Genomic DNA, 15,515 nt, shown 5'->3' with positions numbered 1-15,515 from the left:
GGGTTGAATCTTTTGTGTGAGATCATTTTGTTATTCACCGCTTGGTTTGGTTTCAGCTACAAAACTACTTGGTTTGGTTCAGAGAAGAGTAGGGTTTGGCTTAAACCACAGCCTTTCAAAACCTTGCACACTCATCACAAAATGTCAAAGCTCTTTTGGCTAAGAAACTCTGGAGTTAAACCTATCCGTTTTCTCTAGAAATGTAAAATAGCAACATTTTACTCTGCTGACTGAGCTGCATTATTATGCTGCTTCTCTTCTTTTTCCTTCCTGCGGTCACCGTTAACTCCACTCCCACTCCTCTGCTCTGACGGTTTGGGATCTCTCTGTGACTTTGCTAAAGTGGATTTGGTTTTGAGGGCTGGATCAGGATGGGTGCCTGTAGGACGCTGAATGAGTTTCGTAGGACGAGTTTTAAAAAGTGTGCTTTGAGAGCTGAAGGGCAAAGAAGAGGAAGTGGTGATGGAAAGAGGAGAGGAAGTTGTGTGGGAAGAGATATAGGGTCTATATGTTTACAGAGACAGCTCCTAAGCAGATTTCAGCCCAAACCACTCAGTCATAAGTCATGCAGTGGAAAGAGTGAATGGCAGTGGTCATCCCTGTAAAGACACTGATAACGATGGTGAGACAAACGATGAGGGAGCACAGCAACGGGGGGCAGAAGAGGGTAAATTAAAATAGGAGAGCATGCTTCGAAGCCAACTTGAAGATAAGAGCATGCCCATTCAAATGCTCCAAGTATAAAAAAGTGCAAATACAAAAGATGCTCTTTAGCTGTACCAAACAAAGGTGCTGAGACACAAATTAAAAGACATGTTGCCTTGACCTGACTGACTCAGTGGAACGGTCAAAGAAGATGTGTTATGCTTGACAGCCTCTTTTCTTCATTTCACCCGAAATGGCTTTGGCCTTTATTCATGGTGTCGCACTTAGAAATAAACGCAAACACATGGCACACTTCACAGACAACATCTCAATGGAGCTTTCTCTGCTCGGTCACCCAGTAACATCCACTCCTATTTGCATAAAACAACCCTGAGCTCCTCTTCAGATTACAGTCACAGGGATGTTTAACAATTTCATTCGCTACCTGGCATCTGATGAACCGGATAAGATCAATAAAAGCCATTTCCTTCACAAGTCAATGGCCCCCAGTTTTGGTTGTCAAGATAATTCAATAAAATCTGAAGAAAAAAAACAACAAGTAAGCACAGAGAAATACACTGGTGATCTCTCACTTGTCTGATATGTGGCTTTCACAAGAAAAAGTATTTAAGCAAGAATGCAGAACATTCACGGTATTGATTTCTGAAAGTTTGAGCACAGAACAGGCTCAAGGAAATGAGAGGTCGCGAGGCTGTACTGTGGAGCTACTCTCACTGTGTTACCCGTCATGAAGTCAGTGAGGAGGAATAAAGCACCTCACCTGGGCCTTTAAATCCACAGAACAAAAACAAGAATCAACACATAGTTCCATCAGCCTTCTCTCTAAACTTTCCATTAGAGCACTGCTCCGGTACAAAGATTTTTTTTATGCTCCTTCCACTCCAGCAGATTGGGAGCTACATACGTGATTGTGATCTCTGAATAACAGGCTAAGTGGCTTGTTCATTGATTGGTCTTTCTGAGGGCTTTTGAGCAACGGGGTATAACGCTGCGGAGCCAAACAGACAGGAGGCTAACCCCCTGCTGCAGCTGTTGACAAAGGCTGTCATTTTAAAAACACAGAAGAGGGAAAACAAGTCATTGAAGTAAATTGCCCAGATTGGTTTCTTTTGAGAATATTCAAACAAACAGCCATGCTGAAATCAAAACAACTTGAAGTATTGTGCGGTTTTACCATGAAAGTAAAATTCTTCTGTTGGATGTTCATGCAAAATTTTTTATCTACAATCTGCGATGTTCAGTTGGAGAACCGGAGCTATTCGTGAACCGAGCAACACCAACTTGGTCTGTAAAAATTTTCAAGAGGTACTAAATAGCCTAGACAAAAACGTAAATATGATTTCTATAAGAGAAACACACCCAAGCACTGTTTGGTTTCAAGCACTAAATCTCATCCTCATAAAAACAACAGAGACAGCAGCTGCCTACCGTCACTGGAGAAGGGCCTCTTATTAGGCAGTTAATTACTCTCAAATCCAACACATTAAAACAGGCATGTGGATGTGACAAGAACACAGGAACAGCATCCTTCCAAGAGAACTGCTCTGCATGCACAAACGCAGTCCTGCGAAAATGCAACTTACAGTCACTCGCAGATCAAGTTGACTTCTGAGACCTTTTAGGCAACAAAGTGTCAGAAGCTTCTGCTCACATCTCTGCTCATTGTTTGTCAAGTTCACTTTAAGAATGATTGATACAAAAATATCAAATGCTAATTCAAGCAGTACCACAGTAAGTACCACTAATACTGCTAATTCTTTCGAAATAGCGACTGCTATTGTATTTACAGCAGCTTGCATTGCATCGATGGTTTCTCTGTCACAATATTGCAGTTATTACAACTGCTCTGACTACTACTGGAACCCCTACAGAGTACGATGGTATGAAGGTTGTAATACTTTCAGATTAACACTTAATGCAGCAACAAGTTTTGCCACAACTACAGCAACTTCTGACACAATCCACTCTTCATCTGTTGGTACCGTAATACTGCTTCTTTGCTCTGCACTATCACAAAGTGAATGATTGAATGAGGGGAGACATCGGCCACAATTCCCTCCTCCAAAATTAAATTTAACAAATGACAGGATGTTATGCTGTTGTGAGCTCATGTTCGTCACAGCCATGTACCTCCAAGACTTTCTTTGTTTGCTTTTTAGAGACTAATAAAACAACCCATTCTTTTTTAATATTACGTTTCTGTCTGGCTGTTATAGGAAGTTTGATCGTGATTGCTGATTGACACAAATTCAGTGAAAAGTGAATAGTGTGGTAATTCATTACTGAGGGGGGGGGGGGACAAATGTATCCACTTTTAAAAGCTTTTCTGCAATATGGGACAGCCTGTTGTAACATATGTGTCAAAAGTGTGAAAATGGAAGGACCTTCTTTTGTAAACTGACTACATCCAGAAGATGACAAATGGCTGATTAGTAAATCCACCAAATTCAATTCAGTTTTATCTACAGTACATTGCGCTAAAATCCCAACAAATGCCACCTCATGGTACTTAAAAGATACAGAACAAAAGAGAAAGTTGAGGTAACATTAGATTGTGAGGCATTTATGTGTAGAACTGTTAAAGCAGTTCAAAAACACTGCCTGAACGTGACAACGTGTTCCGTAAAGCAGAAACACTGAACAAAAGTACCATAAAGATTTTGGTGCACATGAAAGTAAAGAGCATGTGCTACATTGTCAGTGCACATGGCAATTAGAAGAGAAGCAATGCTCGGGGCCAGGATTGATCCAACAACAACAACCTGCCTGTTATTGACAGATCTCTGGGGTTTCACTGATGCACAGATGCCCAGAGGCCACTTTGCTGGGCACCGGCCTTCCCTCTCACAGACTCACTGTTTCTCTTTGAGTGAGATACAGCACCATTCAATAGTGCCTCGCCAACGTCAGGCTTTGTTTTTCTATCAACAAAGAAATCAAGTCTCCGAGCCTGAGGACTATTATTATTCAAGTCTTTCACTAGCATACTTTTTGTAAAGACTTCTTTGCCTTTGCTTTTTGCTTTGCTTAGTCCACAGTGGTTCCCCATGTGGACTAAGCGGTTAAGAAGATGGAAGGATGGATGGTTATATGTGTATAAAAACAGTGGTACCTAGAAGATTAACCCAGCTGACTTTCCCTTAGTTCCTTATAGTAGCACCACCACTTATAACAAGTAATTTATTCTTAGATTTATTATAAACATCCTCCACACACTTGGCAGAAATGCCTGTATTGATTCTCATGATTCCCAGATAAGGTATTTAATAGGATAGGATGACTTTTCCTCCACTATTACCAGGTCATTGCTCAGTGGGTTTCATTACACTGGCGTAGTATAATATCTTTATTACTCGTATGAGTTATTCCATGCAAACTCGCCAAACCGTCACAGTTTGCCATTAATTTTCACACAGTTCAAATCAATTTCACTCGGAAACTTCCAGCGCAACTCCAAATGAGCTAAACTTCATCCTTTTTATAATTATGTCAGTGCTTCATTGAGTACTCATGTTTGCCTTTAATGAGGTCAAAAAGCTTAAGGATTGCATGCAACTGAATAGCTTTTGCTGACTTATAATAGTATAATTTTCTCCTCAGCTAAGGAGTCTGGAAGCTGAATTTCAAGTTGTTATACTTTATCATTTTAACTGTAAAATGTTTTTATGTGACAGTATTTCACTACAGCTATACAAAAAACATTACGTTAATTCCATCTTTTTAATTTGATCTTGAATATATAATAAAAAATAGCTTTTTTGCACCTTTTCAAAGTGTATTATTGAATTTAGTTATTCATTTGATAGGTATGCATTTGAAATTTGTTGAAACCATGACTTTGTGATGCCTACCAACCACTTTCTTTAGTCCACTTGTGTTAATATAACCTGATCCATAAGTTCTGCCGTAAATTCTACTTTTATTCAGCTTTTAACAATTTTCTTTTGTTGTTTTTGTTGTTCATTGTGGGTGGTGGTTCACTCAAATAATTTATATTTAAAAGTTTTCCAAATCTTTTGTTACTTTCATGTTTATTAAAAAGATGGACCGCAACAATAAATTCAAAGAAGCTGAGAGTTTAAAGTTTTTTCACATCAGCAAAAACTTGGAATGCACAAGCTTGCAGCAACAACCGTTATCCATGAGATTTAATGGATTCAGGACAATGTTCCATCCAAACCAGGAGAAAACAAGAGCCTGTCGTGGCTTAAAACAGAATGAAATGAAATAGAATAGGATGACATTTAGCATTGACGGCCAAATTTCAGAAATCTTAGTATAACGCGCAGAATTTTAAGACTTGCCAAGGTCCCATGAGTTTAACAGAGCTTTCCAGATGTTTATTTTTTCATATCTTCAGGATATGAGCCTGGAGAATTAGTGTGCCCAACAAAATTGCAATAAAAACTCACAGTAGCTGTGTTCACTCAAGTCCTCTGAAGCTAAACAATTTCTATGTGCAGCCAACACAGAAACACCACAACCAACTGAAGGACAGTTAAAAATCCTTACTGGAAGGAAACAAGAAAGAGAGGAAGTAAATTTATATCTATCTTGAGGGTGGCGTGTGGGGAGGGGGGCATGAAAAGGGGAGTTGATTGAGCGAGTAAAGACAGTGAGGACAGAGGTAAACCCAGGGAAAGAGGGGATTTTAAATTAAATTTAGGCTACGGCTACACGAAAACGAAACAAGGGTTTTTTTGAAAACGGGTACGAAAATTATTGCGACCACACAGGGAAGCTTCTGTGTCCACATGGAAACGCGACGCTTGCTGAAAACGATGCAGTACACACGAAACACCTCTAGGTGCGCTGTAAGCCACCCCCACCGGTTACACCAGAACAATAGAAGAAGCAATGCGCATGCGTGTACGCCCCTAATTCTACCAGCGCGAAGCTCACGTTGTTCCTTCAACAACGCCGCTGTAGTTAGCAGTGTCTGCAGCAGTGCTACTATCAATGTTGTGGGGTCCATGATGATCGCTGTCTGTCCTTGTTGTGTTGTCTGCTTCTTCCGGATTTTGAATGGAAGCCGCTTTTTGTTCTGGTCACTGACGTATGTGTATACGTCACTGGCGTTGGCCTTGTGGGTGTGACGCAGATGTAAACGAATCCGTTTTGGCTGTAACAATGGAAACGAAACGACGCCGTTCTCAGATCTTCCCACTCTGGAACCCGTTTTCCAAAACTATCGTTTTGGGGTAGTGGGAACGCCGGCTCCGTGTGGCCGCGACAGCCAAACGATAAGCAAAAGTATCGTTTACAGTGAAAAACGTTTTCGTGTAGCCGTAGCCTTATTAGGTGCCATTTATACTAATCTGTTTCTATATCGTTTCTATCGCGGATGCACTGTCCATTTACATTAAAATACTGGAATACGACTTCATAGGTGGAAGGATTCAAAGACGCAGGAGCCCACGTAAGCATTCGCATACGATGCTGATTTTAGCAGTTGTAAACGGTGAGAAACGAGGATCCGCAGTGCTGAGCTCTAGCTACTGCGGACGTACTCCTCCCTGATTGGCTAGGCTGGTATCGTTGGTCATGTGACTTGAGTGCTGGGAAACTAAAAACAAACAGGCGTGCTTCACTTCAGTTACACACTTCCTTTCTATTCGTGTCATCGAGAAGAATATGGAAATCATGGACAACCACGATCAGCATGGGAGCCTGCTCCATGTCCTACTGCTGGTAGTACGCTGTGCACAACAATACGTGGCAAGGAGGCGCCAGATTCAACAAGCTTTTATGATGAGAACCCAGCCACTGCAGCAACGCAAGCCGTACGGAGCGCCGCTTTTGGGTTAGACCGGAAAGAAGCAGCGCATGGTGGAACAATTTCGTGGACCAAGTTGTTGTCGCCAAAGAATAAATAATAAAGAATAAATAATAAAGCATAATAAATAATAAAGCAAGGGCGATCATGTGATGTGATGGCTGATTAGTCATGTGACTAGCGAATCAGCCAATCCCCGTTTCAGAGTAAACAGTTAGGCTTTTATTGAGAGGACAGCAACTTTGTATGTAAATGTAAATAGTTTGCAAGACGCCGACACGAAGAAATGGTGAAATGAATTAATGTAAACAGAGCCTTAGAGTCAGAGTGAGATGACGAAACGAGATACAAATGAAAGAATGAAACAGCTGGATACTAATGGAAAGACAGCCTCCCAGTAATAACAATGCCATAATGCCGTGCTCTCTCTGTGAAACAGTTTGGTTCATGACAAGATAAGGACGGCCATCAGGACCTGAGCCTCAATTCCTACTCATTCAGAGTGCTGGCTGAATAACATTTCCAAAACTTGTTTTTCTGACATCTCTTATTAGGAGCTGCTATTGTTTAAAAATCACACAGAGACACCAACTCACACAAACACAGAGAGACACAGGCGATTAGCTGTTACAGTGGCGTTAAATGGAATTTAAGGACCGTTACAAAAGGACAGACACGGTTCATCAATTTGTGCACTCCTGATTTAGACCATTGGCTTTATGTGTCGGTGGCTGTAATGGACGGTCAATTTCTCACTTTCTTTCTTTCTCACCTTCTTTCTTTCTTTTTTCACACTGCAGACCTCTGACCACAGAGGAGTGGAGACACTGTTTCAGACTACATGTCATAGCCTCCTTGAGCTTCTGAAATGGCTGCTCAGAGCTAATCAGAGTGAGTCATGCTGTGGGAAATCTGTCAGAGATAAAAAAGAGTGAAGGCAGGAAGGGACAAATGCACAAGGGAAGAACAACGGAGGTTTGACTAACTGAACATTAGGCTGCATGGTTGTTCATTAACCTCAACATCCACCCCGTGCGGTTTCCCAATTTCTTCCCCGTTTATTTCCTCCAGTTTATTTCTTGCTCTCACACACCGTTTCAACAGTCAAGCCTCGCTGTGTTCGTCAATGCCAACGGGTGCTATGGCAACAAGATACTGACTCCTGCAGAGTTTCTGTATATTTAGGAATCAACATGTGTCTGTTTGACTGTACGGTTAGGCATGAGACTACAAAATATAAAGTATACGGGGTTGCTATGATGTGTGTTGCTATGATGTGCGTGGAAATTGTCTGGGAAACTACTGAAACTGCAGGGCTAACTATAAAAAAAAACACGAACATGCCATCTTTTTTTTCAATGAAGAGTTATTCAAGTCAAAACAGCTATTAGAGCTCATCTTGGATTTCCTTTGCTGTTTTTAATTTGTATTTAGAAGATGGTAATATGAAATGGCAAATGGAAACAAGGTATAATACTAAAAAGATGTAGGTGCCTCTGAGGGGATTTTTGATTTGAGGGGATGTTTTTCAACTTTTTCAATTTTGTGTGATCTGGCAAATATTAATATCAGTGACTCACCAACCGTTTCTGGTCTGAGCCAGCAAACAACAATTGTAAGTGACTGTCTGACATCTTACTGGTTATCAAATGTGTTCCCAGGGATTAAAGTAATTTGTCAAGAAAATCTCTCTCCATTTTCTTCTTGTGGATGTCCACTGTATTATTTGTTGTATTTTCTTCCCATAGGTTTTTTTTTTCTAGTTATAACAACTACTTCTATTGTTGCAATAGTGGTATAGGCTACATTGCTTGTAGCTACAATGCTTATAGCCTATACCACCAACATTTGGGAAAACTATATGCAGCCTAGTTTATTGCTTCAAACTAGCCAATGGAAACGTGGCTTTTTTGTGGCCTCTCAAAATATTGCTTTAGATTTGCTTTCATCAGATCTATTCACTTAGTATTGCATACAAGCTACTTCTAGAGAAATGGAAACACAAAGCATATTTGAATATTTATTTTTGTGCGAAACAGTAGAAAACAAAAACACAGACAAAACAGAATAAGTTAAACGATTGTGTATTCAGCCTTTGTCAGATGTTTTTCTGCTTCGTCTGGCCAGTGCTGAACACAGCCCCAGGCCATGCTTTTCTGTGAATGCATGTAGTCATAAAGTATCGTAGCTACTTATGATAGCAAACTTGCCTCACAAATAAGTTGGGACCTTTTATCACTCATAAAACCTATTTTAGAGCATGTAAAGAGAATAAGCGAGCTCAGATTTTTAGACTTCTGGGTTTATTCTAAAACTTTCTTCAAGCAGAGGAGTTCAGTGAAATAAGCAAAGGCTGTGTGCCTGTGAAGAGCGCAAGACGTTAAGGGATAAAATCCCTAACCAATCACAAGTAAAACAGGATGTTGGGCTCTAACTGAAGTTCCTCTTTGCTGCAGAGGCTGGTTACAGCTCTCAATTGAAGCTCCCCAATGCTTGCTTGATGATTGAGTTGCTTTGAAGGATGTTTGAGTAATGAGAGCAATGCACTGTAACCTGGCAAGTTTCTGCATTTGATGATGCCAACAGGAAGGAGGCACTGTCTATATGGGCAGTACGGTGGGAAGATGGCAGAAAGGCTCGGGGATGCACTTGGAGCCTCAACATGCATGATAATATGTGTTTATGTGATCCCGAAATGTTTTTGGTTTTAGGTTCCAGTGTTGTTAACAAACAGCTGCTTTTAACAGTGTAGTGGAGCAGAGGGTGGGATGGATTTTTTCTTCCTGTAAGTCTGATAAAAGAAACAGAAAAATATGTGAATGAGGAGAGCTTTACTGGGAATTCAGCTGCATTATCTGGTTGTGTTGGTCTGGTCTTGAGCAGCACCAACTTGATGTGCTTTCAGTCAGACTAACACGTTTTCATGCATTTTAATTGTCAAGTTGTCAAGACAAAATAATTCATTATTTTCTCGTTTCATGACAACCCAGTCTCACAGAAAAACGTGTAATAGCTACGTTGGTCCACAAGGGAAAACGTGGTATTGTCACAATTTGGCCCCCAAAATTGTGACAATGCCACGTTTTATTTGGCCTATTCATTTACATTGCTTCGCAACCAGGTCACGTGAATATCAAGTTTCCCTCAGCTAAAAAAGGAAAATGGCCGAATGTCGGCGCTGGTTGGTGACGTTGAGATAGCAGCGTCCATAGCAACCACCTTAACAACGGTAGAAAACATGATATGCTTACGTTTTTTCAAGGAGATACCAAAATCTTCGGCGAAACTACTAAACGAAAGATCGTCTACATTCTCTGAACGAAGATTCTGAAAATATTATGCATAGTTCTCGCTAGAAATGCCATCGAAATGCATACAAATGCAGATGCTTTCTTAAAATATTATGTTTTTCCACAGAAAAAAGGTTGACAGTCGGCCATTTTCCTTTTTTAGCTGAGGGAAACTTGATAGTCACGTGACCTGGTTGCGAAGCAATGTAAATGAACATGCCAAATAAAACGTGGCATTGTCACAATTTTGGGGGCCAAATTGTGACAATACCACGTTTTCCCTTGTGGACCAACGTAGCTATTACACGTTTTTCTGTGAGACTGGGTTGTTCATGATGTGCGGACCGTGAGCAGATAATAAAATATAGTTTACTATCAAACCAACTTAGTTTAATTACATGTAATGGCTCTAAAGGAATATTTCCTACCAATTACAAAATCATCAGATGCTGAACAATGTGATGATTTCAGTGAATATAGCAGTACAAAACACAACCTATAAAAGAAGCAGATGTACTTTGTTTTGCCAGAAATCTCACCCAGATACAAGGATACTTAAGTACAGTAATGAATGCCTCCATTGGAGAGGAAAATATATACATTTATTTTCTTTCTATTTTCTTTTCAATCTTGCTGCTTTACCCCACATTTTGTTGCCAGTAGGTGTTATTCACGGTTAGCTTTTAAATCAGTAGGTTGGATAACTCTTCAGGCTTGAAATGATCCATAAACCTAGATACTTTATGAGTCACATTAGACTCCTGGCCTCACGCAACAGATAATTCTGACACATCTTTACAAACCGTTGACATGCGCTTGAAAGTCAATTTCAAAAGCAAGTTGAAGTAACTGAACTGGAAATATGGATGAAAGCTAATTTCCTTCCACGCTTCACCTGAAGAGACGGGCTGTGAGTGTTTAATATGAGAATGTGGAGGTGTGTGCATGTATCTGTGACGAACACTGTCCAACCACTTTTAAAGCCAATTATTGAACAGGAGCCTGGCTGCAACACCTCATGTTCATGTTGTAAAAGTGTAATCAGACACAGCGTCAGTTAACAGCACCAGTGCAGGCAGTCCATCTTTCACTGCACACTTGGCCTGAACTTCAAGGCTGCTGAGAAGGGAACATGTGGAGGGCTGTGTGAGAGGCCCATATGCGCACAGACAGGACAGTAGGAGAGTGTGTCACTTTGTGTGCGTGTAATCCCTCGGTTGTGTTGGGCTGGTCCTGATGGCTGCGTCTGCTCGTGAACGTGTGACATGGCTTGAAACAACAGGATTCAAGCTCAAAAGCCATTCCCGCCGTGCTGTCAAATCTGACCCTGTTCACATCCAACTACACTCTTGTATTAACCAAAACACTTGAAGGAGAGTTAGGTCTCCAAATCTCCTCAGGGAGGCAAAAATGAAACACAGGACCCCGCTGATGGGGAAGATATGTTGAGCAACTGACTGCAGCGAGAAGCAGGGCTGGGAGGCAGGAGGTGAGAAAAGATGAGGAGTAACAGAAGGCAAAGGGAAGAAAAGCAAGAGAGAGGACAAAAGAGAGAAGGCAGTGGAGAGTCAAGTGAAGGCGGTGAAGGAGGGGGGAGGAGGGGGGAGAAAAAAAGAAGAAAAAAAAACCCGACAACAGGGTTGGCACTCAGGCGAGCTGGCACCTTGGCGTTGGTCCAAGCATTGGTGTGTGTGTGTGTGTGTGTGTGTGTGTGTGTGTGTGTGTGTGTGTGTGTGTGTGGGCAGGGTAACGATTGATGAAGACTGGTCGCAAGGCTTTCCCACTGTGCTGCCGATGTCACGTGAAATGTTCACACGCTGGACCATGCATACACATCCCACATTTGCAACCCACCCAATCACTTTTCAGTTCAGTTTCTCACGAACTGACAGGGTTGCAGCGCGTTGGCGGGTCTGTTGATTCTTCATCCTTTTATCTGTTTTTTCTGTCTATCCTTTTCCGTCTTTCCTTCCTTGCATTTCGTTCATCTTCTCTGCCAGTCTCTAACAGGTCTCTATTGATCATCATATTTCCTCTTTATCTTTAATCAAAAGTGTTTAATTGATGAGTGTCAGCGAGCGGTTCGCTCACTGGCTCCCACAGAACCAGCTCACATTCATAATTAATAAGCCACTGCTAATTATCCAAGCACAGTTCCACACACTGCACATCCCATATATGAAGGGAAGAAAAGATTTGAGAGAGAGAGAAGGGGAGATACTGTGAGGAGTAAAAATGTCTGGAATGAGAAGCAGAGAGGGATTTGTGAAAGAGAAGTGGGGGACAAAGATTTTGGCAAGAGGGAGGAGAGAATTAGACCTGTCACCTGTGGCTCCCTCCCAGAACTACATCTATCTCCATTTCATCGTGTTTTTCATCTCCATCGGATCGCACACTTCTCCTCCGTTTCTTTATAGTCCTATCAAAGCATTCCAACTTTTATGGGCTCGGGGAAGACAGAAAAAGCCAGAGAGTTATCTGCAAACAGAGGCAGACCATAGTGTGGAAAAGATGTCAGATTTGAAAAGGTATCTTTATTTATTTATCTATTTATCTTTACTTTTATCTCTATGCCAATTTCATCCTAACATCTAACTTCTGAAAAGTTTCAGACCCCCTTGAGGGTTCACTCAAGTGAATGAACTCTTGGCACTGGTAGGGTGGCTTTGGCTCAGATGGAGAGAGCGGCTGTCTGTAATAATGGTCCATCTGGAGGTGGATTGACTTGTCTGCCTACCTACCGCAGCCTAATCCCAACTGATAAATGGGTGGTGTAGCGCTGGACAGGGATGAGGAGGGGGTGCAGGTGGGTAAGATGGGTGTGCATATCATGTGTCATATACCTGAACAATCACTACTGCTCTAAAAAAAAAAAAAAGGCGCAAGAATAGGTGGGGGTGGGGCTTGTGTGTGTGGGTTTGTTTTACTGTATTTAGGGGTCCAAAGGAGCCTTTTATACATATGGGGTCCGAGAGCTTTAAGGGGACCAAACTGAACACCCTTAGACTTGGAATTTGAACCATGTGTTAAATCATCAAGTGCGCATGATCTCCAACATTGTAGTGCAGCAGATTTTACAGTTTATCAAGATATCAGGGACAATAAAACATTACAAAATGCATTCAAACTAAAAAAAAATAAATAAATAAATTATAAAAATTTGGTGTAAAAAAGCATCCGACTGTTGCTTTGAGTTGTTCACATCTTTTGTTAAAACGTCTGATTATGGTTTATTATTGTTATAGCTTTTTACAGCCTTTAATAGTTTGTAAAAATGTATACATTTCACAGAGAGGGACTTACAGATACAGGATAAAAAAAATCCTGCTTACATATGGAGGTTTTGCTTTCCATTTTCTTTTGCTTTTTCTAACGGTGTTGCATGTTTTCCAGGCAATATGGTCACGATAAGGAGTCTTATTCTTATGTTCTATTAACGTCAAATCCATAGTATTAGTTAAATACTGCACTGATTAGGCCTCAGGGGGGAGATTGTGCCTCGGCAAATTATGTTAATGCTGAGGTTAAAATAAAGGTCGTGTATTCACTGGTGATAGGGTAGGGCTCAGAGAATGCATTACATCAATGGTGAGTCCTCACAAAGACGGCAAGAAAATGGGAACATGTATGCATTTCCAAAGATTCACATCAAGAAATCTATGGCGAGCTTAAAGCCTTGATTGTCCGGAATGCAAGGTCTTTAAATCAGTACCGTAAACAGTAAGAAATGTATGCACTCGCATGCACAGACTATATAAACTCCAGCTCTCCACTCTATTATTTGGTCTCTTATGTCTGTTAAAGCAACAGATGCATCTATTTTCCCCATTTAAGGCAATTCTAATAATGTACTTTAGCTGCCCACAAACAAATAAAAGGATTTACTGGTTTTCTCTCTGCCTATAAAACAATTTTTTTATAATGCAAAACTTCACTTATGGATTATTTTAACAAGCTAAAAACATTATTGTTATATTGAATTGTGAGGCGCTTTGAGCATTAGCAAACCGCTCTCAGCACTGACTTTTACTCATTGTATTACTCACATCAGTCTTTTGTCACATCCTCTCACCTTTACACTTGCCTGCAGTCTTATTGCACTCCTTATTTAAGATCATTGCTCCCTTTCTTGTTTGGTATATATTTGAAAAGGAATCAACAAATGGGATCACTTAGAGGGACTTAAAAAAAAAACAACACCACATATGTATTCAATATCTACTCGTCAACTAAGACAAAAAAAAGAAAAGAAAAAAGGGCAGTAGCAAGAATGTGAGCTGGCCAAAAAATAAATTCCCATTTATACATCCTTTTAAACACTGTTTTTATTGACTTGATGGATTTTTTTCCTCCCCGTTTTCTTTTTTTTTTTTTTGGCTCACTCAGCCTTGACTGCCCAGCACTCCCACTTTCAATTCATGCCCAGAGATTAAATTACAAACCTTCACAGACACGCCTCTCCTTTCCTCGATCATCTTGGCTCTGTTCCATCTCATTCTCTGCCTCGAGCACTTTACAGTTCTCCACTTGAATGTCCCCAAACTCCATCAGAGCCTCCTCGTACCTCTTACCCTTTCTATATATATATTTTCACTACATTTTGCCCCCAGCACCCCAACCCATAATCCCCATAACCAGTCCAGGACTAACCATTCAGCTCATTATGACTCTGCTTAGCTTAACCGGTAATTAAAATTGCTATCACTTAAACTTTCAAGTGACAATGACCTTGACTTTTTCTCAACTGTAATAGAGGACAGATTTAAAAAAAAAAAAAAAAAGAAAGAAAGAAAATCACTAACCACCTCCAAACGAGCACCCACCCCTACAGCTTGCCCCTTCCTCTCAAATTACACACTAATGGTTTAAATGGCGCATTCCCCATGAGATCTAGGGCAGGCCGAGGCCAGGATGAAGGGTCCAGCTGACAATTCATGAGTCAACTAAAGGTCACTGGTAAACTCTGTGCCTCAATTATGAAGCTCCTCTTAGCAACAGTAAACATGGCACAACACATATTTGTGCAGCATCTATTTCCAACCAAATTTCCCTCTGATGCATTAAGACAAGTTTTCATAGCACAGCTACATCCATCAAAAAGGGAAAATTATTAATCTGTTGCAATCCGCAGCCAACAGGCAGGGCCAGATAAAATGCTATCTCCTTTGACATGTCACATTCCCTATTGACTCTTTCGCTGTTCTGCACTGAAACAGGGAAAAAAATGCATAAATCAAGCCAGTGAACGTGTGAAAATCTCATTTTCTTTTCTGTGCTGTAAAAAAAAAAAAAAAAGAAAAAAAAAAGGCTCTTGCTCTGTGAAATTAAAAAGATCTCAAATTTACCTTCTCCCTGTGCTCGAGGGAGTGTTTGTAATTTGAGCAACCAATATTATTTCAGTATGACAGAGCCAATATGTTATAGTTATCAGAGGTTATCTGAGCTCTTGCTGTGGAACTGGAGTCTCGTTTTCACACTCAGCCTTTATGCCAGCCTGAAACCTGACTAAGTCTCATTCATGTTGCTCGTAAAAAAGCACGAGTGGAGTGGTGCTCCTCACATATGAACAGCTCACTGATTTTACTCTGTAATTTATTTCACTCTACTCTAAGACAGTAGTAATGAGTGGCCAGGTAATATCAGACACATAAATGCAGTCTGCAAGCTATGCTTCAGCGTTTTGAGTAATATCATGTATATTTGCATGGCAGTTATGAGATTCTAAGAGTCCCTGCACTGAGAGAAATGAGGCTACAAATACCAGCATAAGGTTAGCTTTGCAC

At 40.7% G+C, this 15,515-nt stretch overlaps 1 protein-coding gene across 1 annotated transcript in view; it reads right to left on the bottom strand.

Annotated features, from left to right (window-relative positions):
• The window catches only part of sema6bb (sema domain, transmembrane domain (TM), and cytoplasmic domain, (semaphorin) 6Bb), a 136,448-nt gene that overhangs the window by 87,740 nt on the left and 33,193 nt on the right, over positions 1 to 15,515 (bottom strand). The gene's annotated exons all lie outside the window — the stretch shown is intronic.

This window comes from Odontesthes bonariensis, chromosome 15, assembly GCF_027942865.1.
Source record: "Odontesthes bonariensis isolate fOdoBon6 chromosome 15, fOdoBon6.hap1, whole genome shotgun sequence".
In the NCBI taxonomy this organism is placed as follows: Eukaryota; Metazoa; Chordata; class Actinopteri; order Atheriniformes; family Atherinopsidae; genus Odontesthes; species Odontesthes bonariensis.
The sequence above is the reverse complement of the archived record's forward strand: the minus strand, read 5'-3'. Positions and strand labels throughout refer to the sequence as shown.